Source organism: Corylus avellana, chromosome ca1 (genome assembly GCF_901000735.1).
Source record: "Corylus avellana chromosome ca1, CavTom2PMs-1.0".
In the NCBI taxonomy this organism is placed as follows: Eukaryota; Viridiplantae; Streptophyta; class Magnoliopsida; order Fagales; family Betulaceae; genus Corylus; species Corylus avellana.
In genome coordinates this window covers 378,386-385,722 of record NC_081541.1, presented here as the reverse complement: position 1 = coordinate 385,722, position 7,337 = coordinate 378,386, and the positions used below count along the sequence as shown (strand labels likewise).

At 38.6% G+C, this 7,337-nt stretch overlaps 1 pseudogene; it reads left to right on the top strand.

Moving 5' to 3' along the window:
- The first annotated feature begins 1,617 nt into the window (after positions 1–1,617).
- LOC132185574 (beta-carotene hydroxylase 2, chloroplastic-like) lies at positions 1,618–4,555 on the top strand (annotated as a pseudogene).
- The last annotated feature ends 2,782 nt before the right edge of the window (positions 4,556–7,337 follow it).

Below are 7,337 nucleotides of genomic sequence, written 5' to 3'. Positions count from 1 at the left end.
AAATGATCAAAACACATTTTTAGCAAAAGCTTAAAAATGAAGTTTTTATAAAAAAAAAAAAATACTTTTTTGACTTAAATTATTTCTCAAACGCAATCTCAAACATGTTAGTTAACACCCAAATGTTTTGTGGACTCCCATCCGGGCCATCCCACTATAACTATATATGATCCAAGTACTTACAAAAAATAGGCAATCATATTGTTGCTTATGGGCCTCCATTATCCAAATTTGTACGAACCCAAGATGTGTGTGAGAAGGCCCCTCTTACCCCGAACAAGGAGCCCATCTAAAGGGCTGGGTATTATATGGGCCTCTTAAAAACCCAAATTTAGCCACCACAAATAATTGCGAAAAACATGAAGCATATGGAAACATATAAAAACTCACAATAAATCAAGGAAAGGTTCTAGACATTCTTTTTATAAAATTATGAGAAAATGTGAAAAGGACATACCCAATACTGTGGAATTGATATGGGTAAGTAATTATACTATAAAAAAATCCTATTAAATTTGTACCCAAAAACAATCCATCAAATGGCATTAAAGCAAATAAATTAAGAAAAGAGTGATGGCATTGTTTTCGATCATTTGCACAGTGTTCCCATATGAATATTTTATTCTTAAGAAATCTAGAAACAGAAGATATATGTGGCCTGTGACTCTCCGTGCATTTAGAGCATTTCGGGCAATAGTTGTTAGAGCATTTTCAATGGAAAAGTTAAATGTTACTTTTATTTAAAATGACTCTTCAAATGTTTAAAAAAATTTATACTTTGGATGAGCTAAAAGAAAATGTAAAATAAATATTTGATTAGAAGAGCTAAAAAAAAAATGGCTAAATGTAGCAGCATTTTTTAAAAGGGTTATTTTATTTTTCATTGTTTCTCTCACTTATTTTCTCTTTTTTTCAAATATTTTCCTACTTTTTCTTTACATGTTCTCTTTTTTTCAAATATATATATATATATGAAATCATTCGTAAAAACAAATACATACGAGTAACATTCACCGTACAAAAAGAAATACATAACATTTTCGAGTGTTTTATTTTTAGGTGCCTCCGATAGTTTCCACAATAGCTGAGGATGAATGTATTTCGGTGAAGATGAACCAGAGAAAGAAAGAAAAAGAGGGGAGAGAAAGAATAATAAAACAAGAAAATAAGACTGTTTGGAAATCTTATTATATAATTACTAAAATATGTTATATATAGTAAACTTTCAAATATAAAGTTTATGTAGCACTTGTAAGAAAAATTTATAGTTTACAAGCACCACTGGAGCAAGGAAAAAAGTGAAAAGAGCTAAGTTTAATTAAAAAAACTAGTTTACACTTACTTGGAGATGCTTTAACCCTCCACTCTTCGAACGCTAAATCCAGAACAAACACTGCGCTCGACTACAGTCCACGCTACACACACGCAATACTCTGATAGCACTTCACGTAGGACTCATCGTGCACGTCTGCCTAACCCACGTTATCTGGCCGTAGAGATGGTTAAGGAGAAGCAACGTAAAAATCATTGGCAGAAGGTTATGCAATAGTGGAGTTGTAGCTGTTATCTCATGTTGTTTGTAGTCTCACGTTACTAGACGTGGATAGTTATCTTGTGTGGGTGGGTTTCCTTGTATTTACGTGGGTAATTATCTTTTCTTAAGCTTAATATAAGTCAAGTGATTAAGGAGAGGAGGGTATCTAAATTGTAATCAGACATTTGTCTTTGTGATTTTCTCTTACCCTGAGTGGAGACTTGTGGTAATCTTCCGCCCGCCCTAAGTGACGAGTTGTGGTCTCTGCTCTCAAATCTCATCTCATTCTCTACTCAAAACCAGGTTCCTATCATACTCTCTCTTTCTGACCTTTTTTGCAAAGTCTCAAGGCTTGGTCCAAGTGCTGCCATGGCGGTTGGACTCTCCGCCGCAACCCTCAAACCCTTCCGTCTCTTCCAGCACTCCCTCCTCCAAAAACCCTCACCCCTCTTCACCTCCTTGGCTCTCCGCCATAGCCAAGTCCACAAAACCCGAAGAAAAACATGTTTCACAGTCTTTGTAATCATGGAGGACCAAAAACGAAATTCCCAGTTGGAGAATCTCAAAGAGGAAGACCCTGGTCGTGGTGGTATGAATTCTCAGATCCCATCCACACGTGTGGCAGAGAGGTTGGCCAGGAAGAGATCCGAGAGGTTTCACTTATCTGGTCGCCGCTGTTATGTCTAGCTTGGGTATTACTTCCATGGCTGTCATGGCTGTTTATTACAGATTTTCTTGGCAAATGGAGGTACTCTCGCTCTCTCTCTCTCTCTGCCCCTCTCTCAAAGCTAGCATATCTTTGTGTATTTATATGTAATGGAAATTGGATTTTGTTCTGGTATAAGGTGGAGAGGTGCCCTTGTCTGAAATGTTTGGTACATTTGCTCTCTCTGTGGGTGCTGCAGTAAGTTCCCATTTTATCTTTTCTTTCTAAGAAAAATTGGATAGTTGGATGATTTTGGTGCCGAAATGAAGTGGGTAATCAATTTGATTTTCAGGTGGGTATTGAGTTTTGGGCAAGATGGGCTCACAAAGCTCTCTGGCATGCTTCTTTATGGCATATGCACGAGGTTTGTTTTCAATCAATCTGTCGCTCTCTCTGTCTGTAGAATCAGTTTTGAACCAAACCAGGACGAATTCTGCGACCTTGAACTCTTGTTTTTCCTATTTGCAGTCCCACCATCGACCAAGAGACGGTCCGTTCGAGCTCAACGATGTTTTCGCTGTAACCAACGCTGTCCCAGCTATTGCTCTCCTCGCCTATAGTCTCTTCCACAAGGGCCTCGTTCCTGGCCTGTGTTTCGGCGCTGTAAGCCTCTCTCTTTCTTTCTCTCTCGTTATCTTTCTGAATCTGACTTTAATATTATCTATCAACGGTTTAATAATATAATTACGTTCATCCCGTAAAGAGAAATCTCAAATAATACTTAAATTACTGGGGATCCTCAAAAGATTTTTTGTGAGACGAAAATGACCCCATGATTTTCTCATATTAACGTAACGTATTTGACTTGGAGCAGGGTCTTGGAATTACGGTGTTTGGCATGGCATACATGTTCGTCCACGATGGATTGGTTCACGAAAGATTCCCAGTGGGTCCCATCGCCAACGTGCCCTACTTTAGAAAGGTCGCTGCGGCTCACCAGATTCCTCCAAAACAAAATATTTGCGTAGGATGTGTTTGGCAAAAGGCATGGCCAGCTTAGATACTGTTTAAAACTTTTATCTGATGTGAAATTATATTATTATCCTTAATTTGTTTCTCCCAAATCATAGCCGGAACCAAGACATGGGCGCCGGTCTTCCACCTTCACCAACCTCGTCTTCGTCCTCCTCACTCTTTGCTGCCGTAGACATGGGCACCAACTCCTTCGAGCTCCTCATTGTCCATGCCAACACATCCGGCAAATTCCTCACTCTCGGCCACCTCAAAGAATCTGTCGTCCTTGGCCTCAGCTCCGCCCCAACAACCCCACTTGCCCTCCAAACCCTCCAAGGCTTCCAAGCAATCTTATCCTCTCACCATGTCATTCCCAACCATATTCACTGTGTTGCTACTTTAGCAACACGCGAGGCAGCTAATAGAAATGAGTTTGTTTGGTGTGTCAAGGAAAAGACTGGTCTTGAAGTTGAGGTGTTGTCTGGTGAGGAGGAAGCCCGGCTTGTGTACCTGGGTGTGCTTCAATTCCTGTCAGTTTTTGGGAAATCGGTGTTGGTTATAGATATTGGAGGTGGGTCTACTGAGTTCGTTGTTGGAAAGGAAGGGAAAGTTAGTTTTGGGGCTTCATTGAAGTTGGGGCATGTGAATTTGACTGACAAGTTTGTGAAACATGGCCTTGTTGGGCAAATGAGGGAGTATGTTAGATTAGTTATACGAGAATCTGGGGTGGTAGAGAAAATCAAGGAGTGTGGATTTGAGATGGTGGATTTGAGACGTTGAGCAAACAAAAAGCGTGAGATTTAATTTCTGTGGAAAAATTGCAGAGAGAGAGGGGCAATATGGTAAAAACTATGACAAATGTTGAGGAAAAAAACTGGTCAATGGTCAGACACTAAACAGTGTTTGGGCTTAGGCTTTTAATCTTTTTTTTTTTTTTTAATGGTTTTTTCTGCAACAGAATCTAACGGTTAAGATTTCGTTTGATTTTTGATGTTTTGCTGCAGCTCCATCACTCGGACAAGTTCAATGGTCTGCCATACGGTTTGTTTTTGGGACCTAAGGTAGGATAGTCTTTCTTTTAGAACGGCGTAGTTTTTGTTTGTGATTAGTTTCCCCCGGTGTCAGGTGTGTGAATTTTGTAGCTACTTTTTGTGGTGCAGGAACTGGAGGAAGTGAGAGGCCTGGAAGAGTTTGAAAAGGAGATAAATAGGAGAAGCAAATCATATATATAACGGTGTATGATTATCAACGGGACCCCGTTTTGTAGCAAAATGATCAGAATAGCACTACAAAAAAACAATTTTTTCCTCACTAGAGTTTTCTGACGTGTCAGGATGTCTGACACGTCAGAAAAATTTTCTAACGTGGCGTTTTTTTTTTTTTTTTAAAAGGGAACATACCATGCTCATTCATTGATAAAAATCGCGAGCATAAAGCTCTTACAAACAGAGCAAAAATCTCTGAAGTAAATCATAACCGAAGTTAAAGATACAGTCATTAACAAGACAACAACAGACCAAATCAACCATAACAAAAGCATCCGCTAACCTATGACTAATTATCAAGTTTAAAAATCAGATCTGTATCAAACAGATACCATCTATTTTCTGACGTGGCGTTTCTGACGCGCGTTGATTGTCAGAAGCATAGGTGACAGGAAAAAAAAATTTCCTGACGAACCAGTGGGTAAACGTCAAAATTTTCTAACGTTCTACTGTCTCACACGTCAGAAAATTAAAATATTAAATAAAAAATTAATTAATTTTTTTTTTTCATTTTTTTGGGAATTTTTTTTTTTGAATTAAAAATTTATTAATTAAAATTTTTTTTTTTTTTGGAATTCTTCTGCACGACAGCTCCCTCACGCTGCCGTGCAGATCTATGTTTCTCAACACAGCTGCACCATGGTGCAGAGATGGTGCACGTCCATGCTCTTCTTCTTCCTCGATCTTCTTCTTCTTCTCTTTTTTTTTTTTTTTGTTTTTTGCTTCTCTTCTTCTTCTCTTCTCCCTTTCTTTTTCTTCTTCTCTTCTCCTTTTCTTTTTGTTCTCCTTCTGCCTAATTTCTTCGATCTGTCAGGGAGAGAGTGTGGGAAAAATAAATGAGGAGGGAAGAATAAAAAGAGGAAAAAGGTGGAGGGAAAATAAGAAGAGAGAAAAATTTCAAAATTTCGGCCTTCTTTTTTTTTTTTCCTGGCGAGCAATATTTAGCACGTCAGAAAATTTTCTGATGCGCCAGAAATTTCTGACGCGCCGGTTTGGCGCATCAGAATTTTCTGACGTGGCAAAAATCATGTACTGTTTGCCACGTCAGAAAATAGCAATTTTTTTGTAGTGTAGATGTAATTAAGTAGAGTGATGAAATATATATCAATGGTTTTGAAGCCCTTTATTACTGTTGTAATTGTACAAGGACAGGAAAATAAGTAAAAATGATGAAACAGTAAATTGGGGAAACTTTTAACGAATTTTATCCGTCTTGTGTGTTTTATCCCAGTCTCATATGGTTGAACAACTTGTGGCTTCGAGTTTGTATTTAGTTGTTTTGTACAAATCAAATCCCAAACTAGTAGAGTGTGTTTCTTAACGTTGGATAAAAACTAGAAAAATTGGATAGTCGGCCACCGGGCCCCAAGGCCAACCCTTTTTTTTTTTTTTTTTTTTTTTTTTAACTTGGCCCTTGGGGGTGGCTTTCGGCCACCCCATGGCCCTTGGGGGGGTTCGGCCACCCCAGACCAGCTGGTCTGGGGTGGCAGAAGCCACTACTTGCCCCAAATGGGGTGGCTAAGCCACCCCCAAGGCTCTTGGGGGTGGCTTGGCCACCCCCATAGAAAGAAAAGAAGGGGGTGGCTGGTCACCCCCTTCTTTTCTTTTCTTTTCTTTTTTTTTTTTCTTAATTTTTTTATTAATTTTTTTTTTAATTTAAAATAATATAATATTATTATTTTTATTAGTGGGATATGTGTCTCATTTGTGACTATATGATTTCTGAGATGAAATCTTAGCCATGAACTGAATATTCTCTAGTCCATTATGGACTGGAGACAATCCTGTTCCAGGATTATATATGTTACTTTATAATAAGTTAATCAATGCATAAGGGAGTCAATTAATATCGGGCTATAAATGGTTCAGCAGATAAGCTTTTCTTTCGATCACTGACAGCTAGAAAGTGCAACAATGTTGTCAAAATTATAAATGCCTGTCTTCAGATTCTTATGTAATTGTTTGAGTAATAGTTTTCAACTTTCAATGAGGTATAAAGTATGAGAATAATTGTCCCAAAGTGGTAGCTTAATTGGCTGTGAACCATGCCTTATGAAGCAGAGATCATTAGTTCGAATCCCTCATTCCCCTTCCCTTGTGTAAACATGTAAAAGAAATAAAAAGTATGAGAATAACTTCTCTAAGGACATTGCATAAATCAAGTTCTTTGTGCCCTCCAATAACCAAAAGACACATCAGCATGTTACACAAAATACCATAAGAACGAAAACACAAGATCAAACCCCATTTTCCCATTCAATCAAAAACAAGAACCCACAAAGTCATTGCCCTCACTCTCCTCCCTCCTCCATTCTGGTCAACCCCTAAGCGATTCCCTCGTCCACTTTCAGTTGTCATGTACTGATCCTAGTCACCTTCATTTTTCATGGCAACATTCATCCTACGCGCAGAGATATTTGGTATCCAAATTCATGACTAGGTCAAAAACACTAAGAACTTGCAGTGATGGTCCTAGAATTTCAGCCCAAGAAGTTCTCTCAACAGCTATGAAAATTTCATCCCAACCTCTGTCATCTCCTAAGCCCACCAATCAAACAAATCGAGTTATGTAACCTCAGCTCAAATTAATCAACTCCGAGAACACCCATTTCTTGTTTGGAGAGCAAGAAAGTGAAGGAAAATGAGAAAAAAGTTGAGAGAGAAAAAGACAAAGACAAAGAGTTAGAGAAGATACTTTAAGGAGTTACAGGAGAGGCGGAGGAATAGGGAGGAGAGGCAATGGCTCTTTGCCGATCGAATGGGAAAAGGAAGGGTTGCCAATTGCATGGAGAAAGAGGGAGTTTGATCTTGTGTTTTCGTTCTTATGGTATTTTGTGTAATATTGCGCTGTGTCTTTTGTTTATTGGAGGGCACAAAA